The sequence below is a fragment of the Podarcis vaucheri genome (assembly GCF_965113315.1).
Source record: "Podarcis vaucheri genome assembly, chromosome: 12".
NCBI lineage: Eukaryota > Metazoa > Chordata > Lepidosauria > Squamata > Lacertidae > Podarcis > Podarcis vaucheri.
The window spans coordinates 49,006,024-49,030,802 of record NC_138750.1 but is presented as its reverse complement, the minus strand read 5'-3'; positions in this window follow the sequence as shown (position 1 = coordinate 49,030,802).

Genomic DNA, 24,779 nt, shown 5'->3' with positions numbered 1-24,779 from the left:
CATGACCCGGAAATCTGTCTGTGGAAAAACGCCAGCTCCCTTGGCCTCAAAGCGAGATGAGTGCCGCAACCCCATAATCGCCTTTGACTGGATTTAACCATCCAGGGGTCCTTTACCTCAGGGACATGTCACTTTCTTTCTCAGTTTACGCAATCTTGTTGTTGTAAGAAAAATATGGGACAACCTCATAATCTCCACCCTGGGATAACTGTGAAATGGTCACCACACTGTAGAACATGAACGTTTATTCATTCATTCATTTTATTTGTATACTGCTTTTCCAGAAAAATACAAAATCATGTTCAAAGCAGCTTACACTGCCAAAGCAGAAATGCGTTTCAAATAAACACTGCAAAAACAATTTTAACATAGTAACAGCTTTCTTATAACACAGCAAAACAATAGCAAATATAACAACATCCAAAGAAATACACATTTTAGTACTATAAATATAACAATATTACTTAAGCAACAGCAAAAATAATAAGGGAGCATCACAGTTTATGTTAGTCCTAGAAACCCTCCTCCAATGATGTTACAGTCTCTCTCTTGCAGCAGTTTCCCAAGGGCAATGGGTGGAGTAGCTGGAAACTCTCCTCTCATGAGTGGGCAGTGGCGCTGTGACTGGAGGTTGGTGATCCAACGGTGAAAGTGCCAGGCACACCTTTGTAGGGAGGGATTTTCCACAACTTGGGGGCTGTGACAGAGAATGCCCTCTCCTGGACCCACTACATCTGAGGGCAGCTGAAGGGAAGCCCACGAGCAGGGCATAAAGGTAATAGTCCTCTCCTGCTCCCAGATGCTGGCATTTGGAAAATAGTGCCTCTGGACCTGGAGATCAGAAATAGCCACGGCACTTAGAAAATTTAAGTGGTTACTTGCTTCTGTTCCAGACTGCCGTGGTTTTGAGAATCACTGGTATGGGAAAGGCAGGTGGACGATTGCTCTTTCTGCTTCTTTTACAAGGGAGAAGCTAGCTCAGTGTGCAGTACATGTGCAAGACACTTGCATGTCCATTTGGTAGGGCTTCCTCTTACAGTGGTACCTTGGTTCTCAAACTTAATCCATTCTGGAAGTCCATTCCAAAACCACAGCGTTCCAAAACCAAGGTGCGCTGCCCCATAGAAAGTAATGCAAAGTGGATTAATCCATTCCAGACTTTTAAAAACAACCCCTAAAACAGCAATTTAACATGAATTTTACTATCTAACGAGACCATTGATCTAACAAGACCATTGATAAAATGAAAGCGATAATATACCGCAGTCACTCAATCAATCAATCAATCAATCAATCAGTAGCTGAACTGAGTTCCACACAGTCACAAAAACAAAACAAAAAAGCCACAAAAACGCAAAATAAATAGCAAAAACAGACAGACCTCTGTGTAACAGTCAAAATGGAAGTGTGGCACTCAAAATGGAAATGTGGCATTCAAAATGGAGCACGTCCGGCTTCCAAAAAACGTTCGCAAACCAGAACACTTACTTCCATGTTTGCAGTGTCGGGGTTTCAAGTTGTTTGAGTACCAAGGCATTTGAGAACCCAGGTACTACTGTACTTCTGCAGCCACCCTGATGTTTTCTTTCAAAGAGTTTGCACCTTTTATCTCTCTGCCTCTGAAGGGGTGGAGGGGAAAGCAGCCTAAGCCTGCAATCCTAACCCTGCCTACCTGAATTCAATAAGACTAATTTCTAAGTAGACACGGTTAGGATTGAAGCCCAAATGATGCCTGCCAACCTTGAAACCATTTGTTTGTGTATATTACTGTTCTGTCATGTTTGCTTCCATTCAATGTCTTATTTCTCATTATGGGTAGAAAACAGGCAGGCGGTAACAATAACCTAGATTTCAGCACCCAAACATGCAGGCGAATATGTTGTCCATCAACAAGCAAGCCATTTGTAAAGGGGGGTGGGGGAATTAATATCCCCATAAGGCAATCAGCCAGTGGAATACACATCCCTGCAATCTTAAAATACCACCTGTGGTTAATGTGGTTTCCTTTAAATATAGGTATTTTCAAAGACAGCACATCCTATTTATTTATTTACAATCAATCAGGCTAGTTGCTGTTTTCCTTCCTAGGATCAAAGAAGATGCATAATCTGCAGACAAGAAAATACATGGTGGTGTCATTTTCATTCAGTGGGAGCAGAATATACGGTGAATGTGCGAAAAATAATCTAATTGTGATATTAAGGAGTACCAGAAACAGGCATTGCTTTAACTGAGGCAGGATCCCAGTTTCATAATCTTCCTGTTCCCCAGGAATGAACGAAGAATGATTGTGGGAACATCCTTCCCCAAATAAAAAACAACTTCAGGTGAAATGCCAGCCAATTACAGCTTAGTGAGGATGAATGAAACTCAATATAGGCTTCTCTCAACCCCCCCCCCCATTTTCCTTAAGTTTATTTCATCCAATTACTGCACAAATGGTTCTGAGGATTCTTTGGAGGAAAGCATGGCTGTTCAAGCTGGCACAACACTGCTTTAGATACAGTGGTACCTCAGTTTTCGAACTGCTTAGATCACGAACAACTTGGAACCCAAACACTTCAAAACTGGAAGTAGGTGTTCATGTTTTCAAACTTTTGGAAGCCAAACATGCTCCGTTTCGAGTCCCCCTGTGTTTCCTGTTGCACTGTTAATTTGCTTCCCCCCATTGTAATTCAAGCCTCCCGTTTCCGATAGCAGTGTTCTGAGGTAATATTTGGAGCCTATATTTGGTGCTTTTGTTTTTGCTATTTATTTTGCATTTTTTGTTTTGAGGCTTTTTCAGTTAATTTGATTTTGTGACTCTGTGGATCCCAGTGCAGCTACTGATTGTTTGATTGTTTGATTGTGTGACTGAGGAAATGGATAAAAGCCCCCCATCCAAAGAAGGGAAGGACTATCATCAGTGCAGGCAATTTTTTTTTAATTTTAATTTTTAATCATCTACATCCTGTTTTATTTATTTTATAGTATAGTACATTGTTTATTGCTTTCATTTTATGGATCAATGGTCTCGAGAGATAGTAAAATTCATGTTAAATTGCTGTTCAAGCGGTTGTTTTTAAAAGTCTGGAACGGATTAATCCATTTTGCATTACTTTCTATGGGAAAGCATGCCTTGGTTTTGGAATGCTTTGGTTTTGGAACGGACTTCCAGAAAGGAAGTTTGAGAACCAAGGTACCACTGTATAGCCATCAAAGTGAGCAGCTATTGGTAGTCTTTGTTAGGATCGTCCTACTCTTGTGTAGGACCCTGGCAGAGACACATGCCCAACTGGCATGTTCTCTCTCTCCTGGTCATTCGTTCAGGAACTTCAAAAGCTTTCTTCAGCCCGTACATCCCAGCGACTGATACCAAAGAAGCATCAGCACACTTAGGGATCGGCAGAGTATTGGCAGTTTGGGTAACAGACTCAATAGCACAGCATTTTGGCTAATCTACTTTATTTACATATAATACACTTGGAGCATTCTGACCTTGCTGTCTGATGAGAAAGAAAAAGGAGCTAAGAGAGAAAGAACAAAGGACAATAGTCCCTCTTCATGGAACACAGTAATACCAAAACATCCTGTCTCCTTCACTTCCCATACTGTGGAATGAAAACATACACCGTCATGTGATAGACAACAAACTCATGACTGCAAACACGGAGCAGGAATCCTAACAGTCTTTACCTCCATTAATGTTTTATCACCACAAATAGCACAGATTGGGCTGCAGTTGGTGACAACCTGTGAAAGGGCTTTCTCGGCATATTTGGCAAAGACATGGACGGGGAGCCAACTGTACCTGAGATCAGGAGATTTGTGTGATTGGGCAATCAGACTGCATGGAAGAGTTTACATGTGGATAGGTGCCCAGAGCTCAAAGGGGTGGAGCCAGCCAAGTACATAATATCTGGGCTGGGACCAGGCGGTATGGTCCCCATCTGTGCCCTCCACCCCATGTACTAGCTGTCATGATTAGGACTCCAGGGATGTGTGGAACGTGTGGAACATGGCTTTTGAAACTTGAACTGTATGTTTTTAGGACCAACCTTATTTCTGTAAATGCAAGTTGTCTTAAACTGTTTATAAATTGTGTTTTAATTACTTTAACCCACCTTGGGATATTAGGGTAAGGGTCAGTTGTTTTATTATTATTATTATTATTATTATTATTATTATTATTATTATTATTATTATTATTATTATTTTATTTTCTTGGAGGCCTGTTTATGCTGACTGGCCTGTACAGTTGTTTAAACCTTTTCAGTGTTTTTTATGATTATTTTGTTTTGATGGCTTTTTATGTTTTATTGTACTTTTTGCATTCCACACTGATATTTTATTTAAGGGGAGGTTTATATATTATATAATTATAGAATATTATATATTTCAAATAAAAAAAATGTGTGAAATATCCCAGGATGCAAACCTGCCTGTTATTTCAGTCCAAGTAAGTGTGTGAATGCAACATTGGATCCAAACAATTTGTGGTTTCGCCTCCTTGCCAAAGTATGCCATTACTTTAGATTTCCCTGCTGGAACTATTGAGTTCCAATGGACATATAAGACTGCAAAGTTAAGCTACTGCCTTGGTCTAATCCTTGTCTCCGTAAGGCATATGGCCTAATCTGCCCTGTGAAAACTTCAATTTATTTTAGAAATCATAGACCTTTATGACTAATTTCCTGTGCTAAACCATAATTACTTTAATTCTCCATTGCTGGAGAGAATTTGAAAACAGAACTCCTTTAGAACAAAATTAACTTGTATAATGAGTGAAGAGATAAATCATATTAGCGTAATTAAAGTATATTAACATTTTTTGTTGCATGTGAATAAAGAAAAGTCAGACACAATGAAAGCAGGTTTCTCATAAAGAGACAATTTATGGAGATTTATGGAGATTTTAGGAACTTGCAAAATTTCGTTATTTAACATCTCTATTAAGATCTTTACAAGCATGCATAATGAAAAACCTAATAAAAAACCCCTTAATAAATGGACTAGTGTTTAAAGTCACATTGATTTCAAAGCAGAGAAAGGATCACAAGGTTAATTTAGAAGGAAAATTTAATTGGCAGTTAATGACAAATATTTTGGGAAAGTTTTGCCAGGATTGAAAATAAACACATACTGTACAGGAGCAGGACTTAGAAATATTGTTCCAGAAACACATCTATAATTACAGCAAGGGTTTCCCTGGAAAATTTGGACGTTTCTTTGTTTGTGAATGCTTTTGAGTCCATTTTTATTATGGGTAGATTGTGGCCCCACCAGCTGCTACTGGATCTGACCCCATAAAAACTGGTTTCCTATGCATATTCCTAGGGATTGCATAAATATTAGATTTTATCAAAAAGAAGCAATATTTTGTTGTGGTTTCTAGTTATTTGTACTCCTAGATATCTAAGATCTGGGGCAGCTGAGCCTTATTTTTGTGGTGTTCATTTGGGGTACAGGGTTGTGTATTGAAGCACATAGCTTCAGATTTTGCGAAGTTCACCTGTTGTGAAGGTGTTAAGTTCTTCTGTCAATGCAAAATAACTGTGAAAAAGACTACAAATTGAAAGTGGTGGCAACAGATGAACCTTTTCCCTTAATCTGTTTGTTTAGTAGCACAAAAAAAGCTTTGATAAAAACTAATTTAACAGAATAAAATAAAAAAGAAAGAATCAGTAAGACTGCTCACTTGTTATGATGAGCACACATAGAAGGGGAGGAGCAGGTTTGGTTGAATAGGCTGAGTCCTTGAAGTAGTTCAGTGACAGATCACATGTTTTATCTGGAGAAGGTTCCCGGTTCAATTCCCAGCATTTCCAAGTAGGACGTCTTGGAAACCTGCTGTATAGTATAGGCCATGGGTAGGCAAACTAAGGCCTGGGGGCTGGATTTGACCCAATCGCCTTCTAAATCCAGCCAGCGGACTGTCCGGGAACCAGTGTGTTTTTACATGAGTAAAACGTGTCCTTTTATTTAAAATGTATCTCTGGGTTATTTGTGGGGCATAGGAATTCATTCATTATTATTTTTCTTCAGAATATAGTCCAGCCCCCCACAAGGTCTGAGGGACAGTGGACTGGCCCCCTGATGGAAAAAGTTTGCTGACCCCTGGTATAGGCAATCTTTAGATTGTCATTTTGGCCATATTCTCATCATACATTTAAAGCCCTGTGACACCACTTTGAACAGCTATATCTTCCCCCAACAAATCCTGGGAACTGTAATTTGTTAAGGCTGCTGAGAGTTGTGAGGAGACCTCCCCTATTCCCCTCAGAGAGCTACAGTTCCCAGATGGTGTAACAATCAATCCCTCCTCACAGAGAACTCTGGGGGCGGTAGCACTCTGGGGGGACTAGGAGGTCTCCTGTCAGCAGCCTTAAGCTCCCAGCATCCTTTGGGGGAAGGCATGACTGTTTATCATGGTGGCATCATAGTGAGAATGTGGCATTGGAAATTGTCTTACTGGGCCATTTTCAAAAAGATTTCCAGTACGAATGAAGCATTCATGAACCTCATTGCAGAAACAAGGTGCTAAAAGTATGGAGTGTTTTAATTATATTTGTTATGCCATTGTGTACCTCCATCCTAGTTGTGGCGTGCAGAATAGCTTTCTCGTGACAGAAGGTGGCCGTCTCTTCCCTTTAAACACACTTTGCATTTCACACACATTGATTTCCCCCCTCCTCCCTGCAAAGCTGTTTTAAAGTGTTTGGCGAGCAGAAAAGGATGAGAAGAGTGAAATTACTACAGGTTCCCTTTGTCTTACTTGAAGGGGAAAAGGCCCTCTGACAGAAGGGAATGGCTCAAGGGATTGGTAATGGAGTATGGAGCCTTATACCTTTAGGTTACCATTTCAGATCTGGAGTGTTACTAATTAAAGACACAGAACACTCTGTTATTTGTATTTTTAAGGTCTATAAACTTCTCCAGGCTCCATAGTTAATGACTTGGATTAAATTAATTTTGAAAAAGAGAAGTCTGCCCTTGAACAACTTTACCAAAGACTGAGGGAATGAGCCGTTCTTGGTAGAAAGGGCTTTCTCTTGAGGCAGGTTAAGGCTGATTTAATGGTAATAAAAACCAACTCTGGATGGAGTTCGGTTGCATGGGGGGGGGGAGGTTGCTGTGCTGTGGGAATGTGCCTCGTACCAAGCTCCTGATGGTGAACATCTGGCATTCCTTTGCCACACAGACGGATAAAACCATTTTGGTCCTGTTGGTTTGGGATATATTTTGTGTGTTGGGGAGCATCAAGGCATGCCTCCTCCCCTTTCAGAGAAGAAGTGGCAGCTGCATGCGCACCACACATAGGAAGCACATGGCTTCCCTCAAAGCATTGTGGAAACTGCAGTTTACACCTAACAAAGCTCCCATTCCCACCACCCTTTTAAAACTACAGTCCACATGATTCTTTGAGGGAAGGCATATGCTTATCATGTGGGGTGTGTACGCAGCCTAAGGGGCAAGCTGACACCTAGAGATACACGTTTGTTGTGCAAAAAAGAGCCTTGTTCCTAGGATGTATTTTTAGGGATGATGCCAACATGGAAGGGGAAGTAGGATGGGAGTCATGTGGTTATCTGAAGCTTTAACCTGTGCCCCTCCCTATACTGTATAAACCCCAATCCATAAGTGCCAGTCAGCACTGGGGACTGTTAGAGGTGATGTGAGTTGAAGCCGAAATTAAAACAGTGCAATGTCACCTTACTGCAGACTCTCCAGGTGTAGGAAAGGTGAGCAAACAACCTGGCGAGCCAGCCTCAGAGGCCAGCACACGACATTTGGCTGCCTGAGGCAAAGGACAGTTCAACTGTCCTCCCAGTTGAACGACGTGGCCCAGAGAGAGAGGGGAAAATAGTGGAAGTGAACAGCTGGCTTCGCAAATGGTGTAAACAGGAACGGTTTGGATTCTTAGATCACGGACTGCGGTTTCTTGAAGATGGACTTCTGGCAAGTGATGGGCTGCACCTCACAACGGTTGGGAGAAATGTTTTTGCCAAAAATCTCAGAAACCTCATCAGGAGGGCTTTAAACTGACTAATGTGGGGGAGGGAGACAGTGCTCCTGAAGGTAGGAGCCTATCAATTAATGAAGATGATCATCCAAATGTCATAGACCAAATGGAGAAAACAGCACACGGACCTAGTGGTGGGAGGAAAAAATCCTTAAATAAGAGACACGGGGGAATGATTAATGGACTTCAATGTCTGTACACTAATGCGCAAAGCATGGGAAATAAACAAGATGAGCTTGAGCTCTTGGTACAGCAAACTAAATATGACATAATAGGCATCACTGAAACCTGGTGGGATAAGTCCCACGATTGGAATGTAATAATGGGGGGATACAATCTATTTCAGAGAAACAGACCAGACAAGAAAGGAGGAGGAGTGGCGTTATATGTCAGGGATGTGTATACCTGTGAAGAGATCCAAGATTTAGATCCTCAAAGCCAAAGTGAGAGCATTTGGGTCAAAATTAAGGGAGAGAAGAATAACAGAGACCTCATTGTGGGAGTTTACTATAGATCCCCAAGCCAAACGGAGGACATAGATGATGCCTTCCTGGAACAGATGGCCAAGCATGCAAAAGGAAGGGAGATAGTAGTAATGGGGGACTTCAATTACCCGGATATTTGTTGGACGTCAAACTCAGCCAAGAGCATAAGGTCAAACAGATTCCTCACTGGCCTTGAAGACAACTTCATTGTCCAGAAAGTGGGAGAAGCAACAAGAGGAACAGCCATTTTAGATCTGGTCCTAACCAATGTTGATGACCTGGTTAGTGGGGTAGAAGTGGAAGGATCATTAGGCGCGAGTGATCATGCTCTTCTGAAGTTTACTATACAGCGGAAAGGAGCAGCCAAGCATACTAGGACTCAATTTCTTGACTTTAAGAAAGCCGACTTCATAAAACTTAGGGAAGTGCTGGGTGAGATCCCATGGACAACAATACTAAAAGGAAAGGGAGTTCATGATGGCTGGGAATTTGTTAAGAGGGAGATACTAAAAGCACAACGTCAGGCAATACCAATGAGACGGAAACATGGAAGGTGCCTAAAGAAGCCAGGGTGGCTATCTAAAGAACTTTTAACTGAATTAAGATTAAAAAAGGATGTGTACAAAAAATGGAAAAGGGGGGAAACCACCAAAGAGGAATTCAAACAAATAGCCAGCACATGTAGACACAAAGTCAGAAAAGCTAAAGCACAGAATGAACTCAGGCTTGCTAGAGAGGTTAAAAGCAACAAAAAAGGCTTTTATGGGTATGTTCGTAGCAAAAGGAAGAACAAAGAAACTGTGGGGTCACTCAGAGGAGAAGATGGTGAAATGCAAACAGGGGACACAGAAAGGGCTGAACTACTCAATGCCTTCTTTGCCCCAGTCTTCTCCGATAAAGAAAACAATGCCCGACCTGAAGAATTTGGAGCAAATGATTCAGCAAAGGAAACACAGCCCAGAATAACTAAGGAGATAGTACAAGAATATTTGGCTAGTTTAGATGTATTCAAGTCTCCAGGGCCAGATGAACTGCATCCAAGAGTATTAAAAGAACTGGCAGATGTGATCTCAGAACCACTGGCAGTCATCTTTGAGAATTCCTGGAGAACAGGCGAAGTCCCGGCAGACTGGAGGAGGGCAAATGTTGTCCCTATTTTCAAAAAGGGGAAAAGAGAGGACCCAAATAATTACCGCCCAGTCAGTCTGACATCAATAGCAGGGAAGATTCTGGAGCAGATCATTAAGCAAACAGTCTGTGAGCACCTAGAAAGGAATGCTGTGATCACCAATAGTCAGCATGGATTTCTGAAAAATAAGTCATGTCAGACTAACCTGATCTCGTTTTTTGACAGAATTACAAGCCTGGTAGATGAAGGGAACGCAGTGGATGTAGCCTACCTTGATTTCAGCAAGGCATTTGACAAGGTGCCCCATGATATTCTTGTAAAGAAGCTGGTAAAATGCGGTCTTGACTATGCTACCACTCAGTGGATTTGTAACTGGCTGACTGACCGAACCCAAAGGGTGCTCATCAATGGTTCCTCTTCATCCTGGAGAAGAGTGACTAGTGGGGTGCCACAGGGTTCTGTCTTGGGCCCGGTCTTATTCAACATCTTTATCAACGACTTGGATGATGGACTCAAGGGCATCCTGATCAAATTTGCAGATGACACCAAACTGGGAGGGGTGGCTAACACCCCAGAGGACAGGATCACACTTCAAAACGACCTTGACAGATTAGAGAACTGGGCAAAAATAAACAAGATGAATTTTAACAGGGAGAAATGTAAAGTATTGCACTTGGGCAAAAAAAATGAGAGGCACAAATACAAGATGGGTGACACCTGGCTTGAGAGCAGTACATGTGAAAAGGATCTAGGAGTCTTGGTTGACCACAGACTTGACATGAGCCAACAGTGTGACGCGGCAGCTAAAAAAGCCAATGCAATTCTGGGCTGCATCAATAGGAGTATAGCATCTAGATCAAGGGAAGTAATAGTGCCACTGTATTCTGCTCTGGTCAGACCACACCTGGAGTACTGTGTCCAGTTCTGGGCACCACAATTCAAGAAGGACACTGACAAACTGGAACGTGTCCAGAGGAGGGCAACCAAAATGGTCAAAGGCCTGGAAACGATGCCTTATGAGGAACGGCTAAGGGAGCTGGGCATGTTTAGCCTGGAGAAGAGGAGGTTAAGGGGTGATATGATAGCCATGTTCAAATATATAAAAGGATGTCACATAGAGGAGGGAGAAAGGTTGTTTTCTGCTGCTCCGGAGAAGCGGACACGGAGCAATGGATCCAAACTACAAGAAAGAAGATTCCACCTAAACATTAGGAAGAACTTCCTGACAGTAAGAGCTGTTCGACAGTGGAATTTGCTGCCAAGGAGTGTGGTGGAGTCTCCTACTTTGGAGGTCTTTAAGCAGAGGCTTGACAACCATATGTCAGGAGTGCTCTGATGGTGTTTCCTGCTTGGCAGGGGGTTGGACTCGATGGCCCTTGTGGTCTCTTCCAACTCTATGATTCTATGATTCTATGATTCTATGATAAGGTGGAGCCTCCTCTAAGTCAACAGAATTTGTAGTGGAATCTTACCTCAATACCAATGATAGTATAGTGGTACCTCTGGTTAAGAACTTAATTCGTTCTGGAGGTCCGTTCTTAACCTGAAACTGTTCTTAACCTGAGGTACCACTTTAGCTAATGGGGCCTCCCACTGCTGCTGTGCTGCTGCCGCCATGTGATTTCTGTTCTTATCCTGAAGTAAAGTTCTTAACCCGAGGTACTACTTCTGGGTTAGCAGAGTTTGAAACCTGAAGTGTTTGTAACCCAAAGCGTTTGTAACCCGAGGCACCAATGTGCAGTGGTGCCCCGCAAGATGAATGCCTCGCAAGACGGAAAACTCGCTAGACGAAAGAGTTTTCCGTTTTGGAGGTGCTTCGCAAAACGAATTTCCTATGGGCTTGCTTCGCAAGATGACAATGTCTTGCGAGTTCCTGCTGGGTTTTTTTCCTCTCCCCCCATTTTCTAAGCCGCTAAGCCGCTTATCAGCTGATCCGATCAGCAGATAAGCCACTAAAAGCCGCTAATAGCGCTAATAGCGCTAATCCACTAATCCACTAATCCGTCAATGGGCTTGCTTCGCAAGACAAAAAAACCGCTAGACGAAGAGAATCACAGAACGGATTCTTTTCGTCTTGCGAGGCACCACTGTATATTTCCTGTGAGCCTCGGGCTGGTGCCCATCAGAACAGATAGGGTGGAAAGCAGGGAGACTAACAGTAGGTGGCGCCAGAGCCAATGACTGCACAGACCACACCATCACCAATTACAAGGAAGCAGGCAGGCAGGGCAGGCTGAAGCTGGTGGAGCAGGAACCCATTTGCCCTAATAGGCCAGCCACCAGTACACCATAGGGGGTGTAGGACAGATTACATGACACACACACAGCAGCGACCTCCAACAGAGGGAAATGGCTCAGGGAGAGGTTAGTGCTATTGTTCCTCAGCATTTGCTACATGATGCAATAATCTCACTCTGCCTAATGGTAGGGCTAACCCTGCAAGGACACCAGGGTTGTTTACATGAAGAATAATAGGAGACAGTTAAACTATCATCGAATCATAAAACTGTAGAGTTGGAAGGACCCCAAGGCTCATCTGGTTGGTCCAAACTCATATAATGCAGGAATCTCAACTAGATCATACACAGGTGGCCATTGGTTTGATTTCTACCCTCTGGAACAGGAGCAAACCAGCTTGCTCCATCTTCCATGTGCCAGCCCTTTAGTTATTTGAAGTTGGCTATCATATCTACTCCCAGTCCCTCTTCTTAAGGCTAACTATACCCCATTCCCTCAACCTTTCCTCGTAATGCTTGCTTTCTAGACCCCTAATGCTCTTGGTTGCCCTCCTCTGCACATGTTCCATGTTGCGAACACCCTTCTTAAACTGTGGCACCCAGAACTGGACATAGTACTCAAGGTGTTGTCTGACCAAGGTGTGGTGAGACTTTTACTTCCCTTGCTCGGAACACTGTGATTCTGTTGATGCAGCTTAGAATAGCATTAGCTTTCTTCTGCTGCTGCATCAAGCTGTTGACTCATGTTAAGCTTGTGTCTACTAAGACCTCCTAGATCCTTTTCACATGGACTACTGGCAAGTCAGGTGTTCCCCATCTTGTATTTGTGCAGCTGGTTCTTCCTGCCTAAGTGTAGAACCTTACGTTTGCCCGTATTAAAGTTCATTTTGTTAGTTTGGGCCCAGTTTTTCAATCTGTTATGTCATATTGAATCCTGATTCTGTCTTCTGCAGCATTGGTTACCCCTCCCAGTCATCTGGATAAGCACCCCCTCAGTACCTCCATCCAGGTGATTTATAAAGATGTTGAACAACAATGGGCCCAAGACAGAACCCTGCAGCACCCAACCTGTCACTTTTTTCCAGGATGACCAGGGATCATTAGTGAGGACTCTTTGGGTTCAGTCAGTCAACCAGCTACAAATCCACCTAACAGATATCTCATCCAGCCCACATTATACCAGCTTCCCTGCAAGAATTTCACGGGAGACTTTATCAAAAGCCTTACTAAAATCAAGATACACTACATCTACAGCATTCCCTTGATCCACAAGCTTGTAACGAGAGAGAGAGAGAGAGAGAGAGAGAGAGAGAGAGAGAGAGAGAGAGAGAGAGATTAGCCTGGCATGACTTATTTTTGAGAAACCCATGCTGGGTCTTAGTAATCACAGCCCCCTTTTCTAAGTGCTCACAGACTGACTGTTGAATTATCTGTTCTAGTACCTTTCCTGGTATCAATGTCAAGCTCACCCGCCGGTAGTTTCCTGAGTCTTCTTTTTTCTCATTTTACCCAGTGTATTAATAAATGCAGATTATACAAGGTTTTCCATTTCTTTCAAAGAGTTTGTACAATTCTTTTATTTGTGAACTATAGCCCACCTTGTAGTTACACTCTCATCCATTTCAGATATGCAATAGGACTGCATTCGTGTAACACAGTTTCTTCTTCCTATGTCCATCTGGGACTAGCCTCTGGACTCCTCCTTTTGTCATGTCATATCTTCCAGTTATGACTCCAGATGGTTCTTTTGTTTTTGTGTCTTTTTTAATTTTTTAAAAAACCTATGCAACAAGGAGTTGTATTTAAATAAGCCCTTTATTAGGTTAGCACAAGAGTTCCCCCCAGTGGTGGCAATGCTACTCTCTCCTTCCTGTGGAACTGAGTGATTTTAATAGGAGACAAAATGGCTACCGCCTCAAGCCAGCAATATTTCACAAAGGTGTGCAGTATTGGAAATAAATTGGTTTAAAGATTACTGTTTCTTTCTTATCAAGAACCTGTGCCTTCACACAGCTCTTCCCAGGTCAACAGGTTCAGCTGAAACAGTAAGCAGCATATTTGCATAGACTCTGCTTAGAACACGGGTGGCTAATTTGTGGCCTTCCAGATATTATTGGAGTACAATACCCATCAACCTTGACCATTGGCCATACTAGCTGTGGCTGGTGGAAACTGGACTCCAACAACATCTGGAGAACATTAGGTCTCATACCCCTGAGTTAGACAGTTGTTGTTGCTGCTGCTGCTACTGCAAAAAAGGTAACTGACTCAGGGTCACGAAAACAACCCAAACCACAACAGACATTGCCTGGTAAACCTAAGAGTAAATAAATAGATGTCTGAAAGCACTATGAGTCAAGTAGTCCCTTCATTTACCTTTCTAAAGGTCTGTTTTAATAAATGCTGAGGCTAGGAGTATGTTTCTCAATATACAGGACTTTTCCTCAACACTACATTAATGCACACATAGTTAAAAAAAAAATCAGGAAAGCATCTCAGATAACCAGTCGATGGGAGAATTCTCGCAATCTCATTTCTGCTTATCCTTGCAGACTCTTGAATGCTCTGAAGCCACCAGCATTTCTGAAAGCAAGACACACTGATTCCCTCATTATATTACCGAATGGCAAGTTAAGCAAATTTCTGAACTCCTTTCAAACTCCAGAGTCTGTTCAGAAGTGATAAGACAAGACAACATATTTGACTCTCTCTAGGCTTTTGTATTGAGATAGTTTTTGGCAAAAGTATTTCTGTCATGGTTGCGGTGGTGGTGGGGAGCAGGCTGAAATGTTGCCCCCCCTCCTTCTTGTTGTAGAAAGGGAATGGGAAAAGAGAAAATCTTCAGATTCTAATTCGCTCTCTGCAGCTGTTTCGCTCATTTCCTCATTTTTCCATCCACTGTGCTCAAATTGACTTTTACGTTGAGAACAACCATATAAAATTGTCCTAACCTCAACTGTGCTTATCAAAGGCACCCAGAGGAAATAAAAAGGGGGATTTTAAGATTACAAAGGAACATTACGGCTGGTTACAAATTAAGCTACCAATCAAAACTTCTTCTTTTTAGAAAAAGAAGAATGTGTGAATTACAGTTGTGGGGAAATCTTGGCAGTGATGTGGCTAAACAATTGGCGAGAGCTTCTTATCAACCTTTCTGCTACTGAACCAATACTATTTGCATGTAACTTTTGTGAATATATAGAATGTGGTGGGTTGTTGTTGTTGTTTTTAAGACTATGACTGTGTTTCTGGCAGGTGTGCTGGGTTCTCAAGTCCCCACCTCACAGGGAGAGGAGGGGGACCAGAGATGTGATCTTGGAGCTATTGCTGAACTCAGTTGCATAAGGGTCTCAGTCTGCAAAAAATGAACAACTTGGCCCCTTGGGGACAAGCACTTCCAAGACTTGGCTTCCTGCAAGGAGGGGCTACATGAGAGAAAAGGAGGTCAAGGTCAAGGCCATGCATGGAGTGGGGAAGGGTTACTAAAGACAAAGTGTGCATGCTAAGCAACAGGAGGTTTGAGGCTTTAAGTTTTGCTCCACAGAGAGATTAAGAGTGGGCTTAGGGAGCCAGGATGAGGGCAACGTAGTCTTGAGTGCCTAGTGCAAAGCTGCAGAAGAGCCAGTGTGGTGTAGTGGTTAAGAGCGGTAGACTTGTAATCTGGTGAACCAGGTTTACTTCCCTGCTCCTCCACATGCAGCTTGGGCTAGTCACACTTCTCTGAAGTCTCTCAGCCCCACTCACCTCACATAGTGTTTGTTGTGGGGGGGGGGGAAGGGAAAGGAGAATGTTAGCCACTTTGAGATTCCTTCGGGTAGTGATAAAGAGGGATATCAAATCCAAACTCCTCTTCTTCTTCTATTAGAGATCTTTTTGCAAAAAAGGAGATGGAGGGTCTGAAGGTGGGGGGAAACCCTGCTGATTATATAGGGGTCGCCAATCTTTTTAGGCCTGTAGAGAAATTTGGATTTTTGAGTGAACCACTCCCTCTGGCCACTCGTGCATTTTCACACTCTTTTAGGACTATATTTGCTCCTTTTCATCCTGTTTTGGGGTTCACAGCGATGTGCACAGTCACAGTTGCACACGCCTTGAATATGTGTAAATGGGGATTGCCTGTACGCACGCACGCACGCACGCACACCACACACACACTTTCCCCTTTTTCTGGGGGGAATCAGGTCCAAAAGAATTCTCCCTAGCTTTCAAATGCACATAGAGCTGAAAGAGGGAGCGTGAAACAGTGTTACTCTGCAGCTTCATACATTCTCCTCCCTAAATCTGGGACAGAAGTACAGTGGTACCTCTGGTTAAGAACTTAATTTGTTCTGGAGGTCTGTTCTTAACCTGAAACTGTTCTTAATCTGAGGTACCACTTTAGCTAATGGGATCTCCTGCTGCTGCTGTGCCGCCGCCGCACGATTTCTGTTCTCATCTTGAAGCAAAGTTCTTAACCTGAGGTACTATTTCTGGGTTAAAAGAGTCTGTAACCCGAAGTGTTTGTAACCCAAGGTACCACTGTACAGTGGTGCCCCACAAGACGAATGCCTCGCAAGACGGAAAACCTTTTAGACGAAAGGGTTTTCCGTTTTTGAGCTGCTTCACAAGACGAATTTCCCTATGGGCTTGCTTCGCAAGACGAAAACGTCTTGCGAGTGTTCCGATTTTTTTCCGCTCCCCCCCCTTTTTCTAAGCCGCTAAGCCGCTAATAGCCTTTTAGCCGCTAAGCCGCTAAGCCTTTAATAGCCGCTAATCCACTAAGCCGCTAATAGCGCTAATCTGCTAAGCCACTAATAGGATTGCTTCGCAAGACGAAAAAACCGCTAGATGAAGAGACTCGCGGAACGGATTATTTTCGTCTTGCGAGGTACCACTGTAGTTGAAGAAGACCACATGGACGAGGGCAGATTAAAGAAGGCACAAGGGGTTCACAATCCACACTGAGCCAATGTAGGGCGGCCCTTTAGGGTCTACTGAAATGTGCTTCCTGTTATAATGGGAGTTGGGAGGAGCTTCCTCTGCCCCAAGTTTCAAACATTTAGGAAACACTGGCTTAGAACAAGGAAAGGCTACATTGACCTCTGCTCCTAAAGATGTTTCAACAGGCTGGATATAAAAATGAAATGCCTCCCACAATATTAGCTCTGCAAGAAATATGCTGACTCGACACACAAGCTGATCAAGTTCCAATGCCAGAGATCTTAGCGATTAGCTAAGAACAGAAACAATTGTGGCTCAAGGGGGAGGAAGAGATGCTGCTTTCGCCTACACCTGGCCAGCCATTAAATCTTCAGGGTGCACTTCTGGGGGATGGAAATGCCAAAAGGCTGGTAAAACATAACTTGTAACTTAAGAGAGCTATAAATTAAAAAGAAGGTTGGAAGTGATCTGAAAGGTCAAGAGAATAAAGGAAAGCAAGGTCTTCGGAGGGCTGTACATTTCAGAACTGTTGGGGGGAAATTTTGCACATTAAGCAAAACCAGCCCAATTTGCCATTAATATACGTTTCCTTTGATAAATTGTCCATTCGGTCTTGGTTTGTGAACTGAAAAGAAAAGGTGAAAGATGATTTCTTTTTCCTCCCAAAAAATATATAACTTATAGCAGAATATGAAAACTGCTTTTAAAAACCAGACATTTATATGGTCTCGTTTCCTACAAAGGAATGAATGGAGGAAAGGGGCAAATCTTTCTAAAACTCATCAGAGAGAACTGACCCATTCAAAATGGGTCACCATTTTGTATTCTTGTGATATTTGCAGCCTTGTAGTATTTTAATACTTTGCACCAAGCTGGATTCCTTCTTGAAGCATTTTGCCCCTTGGAACCCAACCATCTCCTGTAATATCACAAAGCCCTCTGAAATCAGGTATGGTGAATATATATGGTGAACGAGACAAGGGTAGCATTCTTAAGACTATGAAACCCATGATGCTATGAGACTTGGAACAACTGTACATATTTTTACTTGAAAGCTAGTCCCACTGTGTTTCATGGCGCTTACTCCAAAATATGTCTGCAAAGAAATGCAATAGGGTGAAATTCATATGCACAAGACACTTTATGAAGCTAAGAGCACATAATATATTATACTTTTGAGCTTTTTTTATAAAAAAAACAACCCCTAATAAGGAGCCTTTATCCAGGAGACAGAACAATATCCCATCCCTGATCGCTGGCCGTGCTGACTGGTGCTGAAGGGAGTTGAAGTCCAGCAACATCTGGCAGGCCAAAGTCTCACACCTAAAGTATAGACTAAATACTTATTTATTTGCAAGATTGTTTGCATTTGTAATTGAAACTGAAGGTAGCCTTTCAGCTGGCTGAAGTAGGGGTGCCATGTGCCCTCTTTTTCCAGGACACATCCTCTTTTTCAGGGGTAAAATTTCTGCCCGGGTGGATTTTTTAAATTTGCCAAAATGTCTCTGGCTATACCTCCTGGATGAGACATAGACATAACTGATGGTTGAAGACTTGCTTTCATCTTCTCTTTTCCTGCCCCCCCCCCAACAATATAACACAGCTTCTATAGCCTACATGTAGTAGGGGTATTTAAAATGAGAGTCGTCATAGCATTCTCTTCTTTGCTTTTCAAAATATGGCAACCCTAGTTGAAGATCTTTTGTTAAACCACCAGTGGGACTCATACTTAGAGCAGACCCATTCAGCTCAATAGGCACGACTAATTGTAGTTCCATGAATTTCAATGGGTCTACTCTAGCTTAGCTGGATACAACTCAGTGTGTTTTACCAGTTGAACCTATGCAGTCAGACGTAAGTACTACTGAACTCCACGGAGCTTACTCCCAATTTGTAATTATGCATAGGACTGTGGTCTTGCTGATCCTAACAAACTGGATTCTATTCTATGTGCAGAGCTGTCCTTCAAGGGATGGGTCTTGCATTTTAATGGATTAACACAGCTGGCTGCCTTTTTTGGACTGTTCTTGGGGGATCATGATGAGCTCCTACACTTTTTGCCCGAACACCACTGGTGCTTAATCTGCAGAAAGGTAATTTAAGGCTAAACAGTAAGGGGGGGTAGGAGATTGTCCTTGTTGTCAGAATAGCAGGAAAGTGGAACACGTTATAAGACCAATTACCACTGGAAGTTTTAGAATATAAAATAGTAATTATATACATACACCAGCTGCCTGTGTTGAAATAGGTATAATTAATCCTGCCTTTGTATAGGGAGAACAGTGTATGGGTGCGATTTTTTTCAGCCTATGGATAAATCCCCATAAATCTTCAGAATATTGACAAAGTAACACAGGCCACATTCACACCACACATTTAAAGTGCTCTGATACCATTTTATGCTGGTGGCAAGGAAACAATAGGTATATATAGAAAGGAGAATTCCTAGATACCAAGATCCAAGTTTGGGGCAAGTACACTTTGGTGAGAGAACCCCAAAAGCAATTTAAAATCACAAAATATACAGCAGAGTAAAGTGTGGAAATATGCCCTTCCAAGTTCCTTCCAAAGTTTCCAGCTTCCCCTAAGACAGAAAAAGACTACATGTTTGGTAAGTTAAAAATGGTTTACTTACAAACACTCCAAAGGTCAGATTCATGTGCTTTTCCATACAGCATTCAGAAAAAAGTTGTACTGGCTTAGTTACAGTGGTGGAAATCCCTACATTATTGGTATAGGGAATCAAGAGAGGCTTGTTAGAGCCATGCAGTCTGATCTTGGCCTCTTTATGCACTGAGCTTCTCATGTAGACTGAAGTACAAAAATAGGCTTCATTTCCTTCCTCCTAAGGTGAGCGGAAGTGACCTAGCTAAGCCTGGCAGGCCAGCTTACTCTCTGTCATTAACCCCTTCATGCATTAATTAGACTTAAGCATGTTGGTTATATGAGGCTGATTATCTCCTCCTCCTCCTCCTCCTCCTCCTCCTCCTCCTCCTCCTCTTCTTCTTCTGCATCTCATATCCATCTTTGGATATACACCTCTTCAAGTTAATTCCAATGTTCTCTGTGGTTTGCTGTCTGCATCCACATAAGCCCTGCTGTTAGTTTTAGCTTGTCCACCCACTACATAGTTGGCTGTCCCCTTGGTCCTTTAAAACAGTGTTTTTCAACCACTGTTCTGCGGCACAATAGTGTGCCGCGAGATGTTGCCTGGTGTGCCGTGGGAAAAATTGAAAAATTCGAAAGATTTTTTTTTTTAAAAAAAAATTATCATATTTTTGCCCACTAGTCGGGCGCCGGACTGTGTCCACCCTATTTTCCATCCATCCTGGGTGGGGATCAGATCGGATGGGATCAGATGAGAGTGGACAGGCAGTCCGCTCTCATCCGATTCCCCATAGAGAGCAGCGGGGCTCTGACATCTCCCTCTCCGCACACAGTGGTGGTGTGCCTCGTGATTTTTTTCATGAAACAAGTGTGCCTTTGCCCAAAAAAGGTTGAAAAACACTGCTTTAAAATAGTAAGGTCTCCATACTCGCACTGCTTTGTTGGGGGGGGGCTCTATTCCCCACAGAAAGCTACAATTCATAGAGTTCCCTGGGAAGGCAGGTTAGTTGTTAATCTACTTTGGGAATGATAGCTCTGGGAGGGAAGCAGGGGTCCCCTAACAACTCTCATCACCCTTAACAAACTACAGCTCCCGAAATTATTTGGGGAAAACCATGACTGGTTTAAAGTGGTATCCCAGTGCTTTAGGGGTGTGCGGAAGGAGGTAGAATGATCTGCACAAGAGACAAGGAAAGAGAAGCTGGGATTGAGTTTGGGCTGATGGAGGCCTTGTCCATCACTGAGCACACATCCCATGTGGAGACTATCCTTTGCTGCTCTGTGTAATTTGCAAGGTGTCCTTTGAAGCAGTTAGCGATGTTTCCCAGCTTCATTAGCTCTTTGCCATCTGCTGCCTTGATGACACTGGAAGAGAGAGAGAGAGAGACGGAGTGACTTCGCACAGTTCTTGACACCGTCAAAGATTGACTTTTACCTTCCTTGACTCTGATGTTCTAATTCCACACTTTTATTTCCTACTGATTAATCTCTGCCTGCCTCACTTCATCAGTTCCATTGCCCAATCAAAGATCCTGCCACACTCTGCTTGTTCACTTTCCCTGTATGCTGGTTCCTTGATTTCCGTAATCATATTCTCTCCATGATGCTGAATGCCTCATTCATAATCCATAGCTGTTTCATATACTCTCTTTTTTATCTCCAGTCATCAGGCACCTTATTTTCAGGCATCAATTTCATAAGCATCCATTTAGTATCTGTCACAGATTCATTTCAACTGGACATAATTTGAGCTTATTCTTTTTTTTAAAAAAAAAAAAGCCAGAGAAGGATGGGAGGTAGAAGAAACCATCACAAAAGGCATATCTTCCAGTGTCAACCTACGCAGGTCTGCTCAGACATAGGTTACACCGAATTCAGTGAGACTTACTCTCAGGCAGTTATGTATAGCAGGACTGGCTGACTCCAACATAAGCAATTTTTTTGCCCTCCCTCAGACCTTGCCAATTTTGTTGGCAATGGTAGTAGCATTAATAATAACCAGAAAGGTGATGGTGATGATAATGATGATAATATAGCTATGGTGCTGGGATGCCCTGATGGAGATGCAAATTACCCACTTCCTTGTCATCAGACTGATTATGTAGTTATTTATTTAATGATTGCACCTATATCCTACCTTCCCTTCATGGATCACTGCCTTGTCGTGGCGAAGGGGCTTGAATAGCTCAGAGAAGTTATGAGCTATGCTGTGCAGGGCTACCCAAGACGGACAGGTCATAGCCAAGAGTTTAGACTAAATGTCATCCACCTGGAGAAGGAACTGTCAATCCACTCCAGTGTTTTGCCAAGAAAACTCCATGGGCGTAAAAAAGGAGAAGCTTTGAGAAGAAAGTGAGAGTTTCCAGTTCATGGGGTCACGGAGAGTCGAACACGACTAAGATGACTAAACAACAACAACATCCTACATTATCTCCATGGAGCACATGGTTCTCCCACTTCCCAGATTCATCTTCACAACTAGCTTGTGAGGTAGGTTAAGCTGAGAGGCAGTGGCTGGCCCAAGCACACCCAGCTGAGCTGCACTGTTCAGAGTGGATTCAAACCCTGGCCTCCTGGGTCCTAGTCTGACACTCTATTTTTTTTTAATAAAATATTTATTAAAGTTTCACAAATTATATAAACAAACACACATACAAGAAAAAACAAGTGTAATTTCAAATCCTTATTTTCTTAAAGCTTACTTCCCCGACCTCCTCATACCTTCCCTTTCTGCATTCCAATTTCAAATATTCAGTTCAGCAAATCCTCACCCTTAATTTTATGTAATTATTGACCTTTCTTTTCTTTTAACTTAATCTTTACAGCTGTAATCCACTTAATTTCTAAAATCGCATCATTCTAACACTCATTAATTTTACAATGTTTCTTAAGATAGTTCTTAAATTTCTTCCAGTCTTCTTCCGCCATCTCCTTTCCCTGGTCTCGGATTCTGCCAGTCATTTCTGCCAATCCCATATAGTCTATCACCTTCATCTGCCATTCTTCCAAGGTGGGTAGATCTTGTGTCTTCCAATACTTTGCGATGAGTATTCTTGCTGCTGTTGTAGCATACATAAAAAAAGTTCTGTCTTTCTTTGGCACCAATTGGCCGACCATGCCCCTAGTCTGACACTCTAACCACTATGCCACACTGGCTGACAAGCAGCAAAGGGGTCTTCATGAATCAGCTGGTGTTGCCTTAGCCACTCCTGGAGAGAGAGAGAGAAAATCGAGATCAACTCTCTGCGTCTTCTTGGCACCCATTTCTCAAGTTTATCCTCTTAAGATTCTTTGCCTTGCTTTTCTTTCGTGAAAGCTCACTCCCCACACCCCAGTTTAAAAACTTCAGCTGTATCACTATGAAGTTTCCTCTTTGTAAATGTGCAAAAGGCTTCACTTCTTTAAACTTTCCTCATAATCTAGCTGCACCCCTCCAAAGCAATTATAGTTCCTTTTTTTTTCCTTTTTAAGTGTAGATGCAAACTAAGACAAAGGCTTCATCAAGCCCCTTCCCTGCCACCATTTTTATTCTTAGCAATTCTCATTAATGTTATTTTTGCTTCTCTCTGTCTCTCTCTCCCCACCCCTGTGATTTAGAATAAAACTTAAACTCCCCAAAGTCATGTCTCATTAAGTTTTATACTTTTCTGATACTGGCTTTTGCCTTCATATTCTTCCTCACAGATGGCTGGGCTTTCCTGGCATATAACCTCCCATGGCAAAAAGGCCACAATCCACTGGCCTCTTGTGTAGACCCCTTCACAACGAATGGAGCATGTGGGGGAATGATGTTGCCAATGTGCAAGCTCCATTCATTTCAATGGAGCCACAGAAAAGAGGCATGGTGTGTGAAACGTATACTGTATGTTGTCTTTTCAGCTTGCTCCTGCAGAAGGGGAAAATGCTTTTTATAAATCATTAAAATATCATCGGGCTATAAGAAAATTGCAGCTGGGGTGTGTAAGGCTATAGGAATATTGCAGCCAGGGTGTGGTTGGCTGTTGCTGGCATATTTCAAACTAGCTGTGGTCAAACATTCTATAGGCTGTTGTTTCTTTAGAAATCGCGAGGCTGGGGACTTTTTGAGAAGAAAAACACAATTGTTGCAAATTTCTGAAGAAATAGAGTATCTTTAGCAACTGTGGGATTTTTTTTGCAAAGTAGGTAGCTAAAACAGGTGTTACACACTTTGGTGAAATAAAATAACATAGCCTTATTGCTAAAATAGTATATAAGGGTACAGAGGCTTGGCCAAATAAGGGGCTTTGGAGGATAGGAAAAATTAACCAAATAAGGGGCTTTGGGGGTGAAAGAGGGAGTGGGGCTTGTATTTTACATTGCAATAGGCGGACGCGATAGGTGTGAACTTTGAACGCTCCTCTCTAGTGGGCAGCGAAGAGGGACTTGCACTCGGGGAAAGGGTTTATATATTCATGTTTTTTTATAAGGAAGGATGTGCCTGCCTTTTCAGGTCACCCACTTGCAAGTGTTTGTTTTCAATAAAATATTGCTGCTCCATCAACTTTGCCCAGGCTTTATTATTTCAAAGGAGTCCAGGACCTAAGTCCTGGGGACCAGCGTTTATATCTCACAATGCCATGTTCCTGGAATGTGGATCGTGTGGCCACATTCCACTCCCTCCAAAGCATTTAAAAAGTGCAGAAAAGATGATGATAAAATTGCTTGGGACAAATTCATGGAGGATAAGGCTATGTCCTACCTCCATGGCTAGAGGCATTTTGCCTCTGAATATCAGTTGCCAGGAATCACAGGTAGGGAAATTTGCTGTTGCGCTCAGGTGGGCTTCCCATAGGCATCTGGTTGGCCACTGTGAGAACAGGATGCTGGATGTGTGGCCTGATCCTGCTCTCCTTGTGTTCTTATGAGAAATCTTCCTTCCTTCCTTCATTCTGTTTGGTAAGAAACTTTTTCTTTTCATGTTGCAACGACCTTGTTGTGTGCCTACTTCTTTATTCCCGAACTGTGTGTTTTTTTCCATTTCATTTATACCAATTATGCCGCCGTTCCATCTTTCTCCCTTACTGCAACTTCTAAATATGAAATATGATTGAAACAGTTGACATTTCTATGAGAGACCTTAGCAGGGATTCCGGAGAATTGCTTTTGCACACCAGAACGAGCTTTTTCTTAAAAACGTTCTTGCCTCATGTGAACTTCATAAGATAGGAAGCTGCCTTAGACTGAGTCAGACCATTGGTCCACCTAGTTTAGTATGGTACATCTAGTTTGGTATTACAGTGGTACCTCTGGTCACGAACAGGATCCGTTCTGGAGGCCCGTTCGCAACATGAAAAGAGCACAACTTGAAGCGCCGTATCTGCGCAGGTGTGTGGCGCGATTTGGTGCTTGTGTGCATGCACGAGCAGCGAAACCCGGAA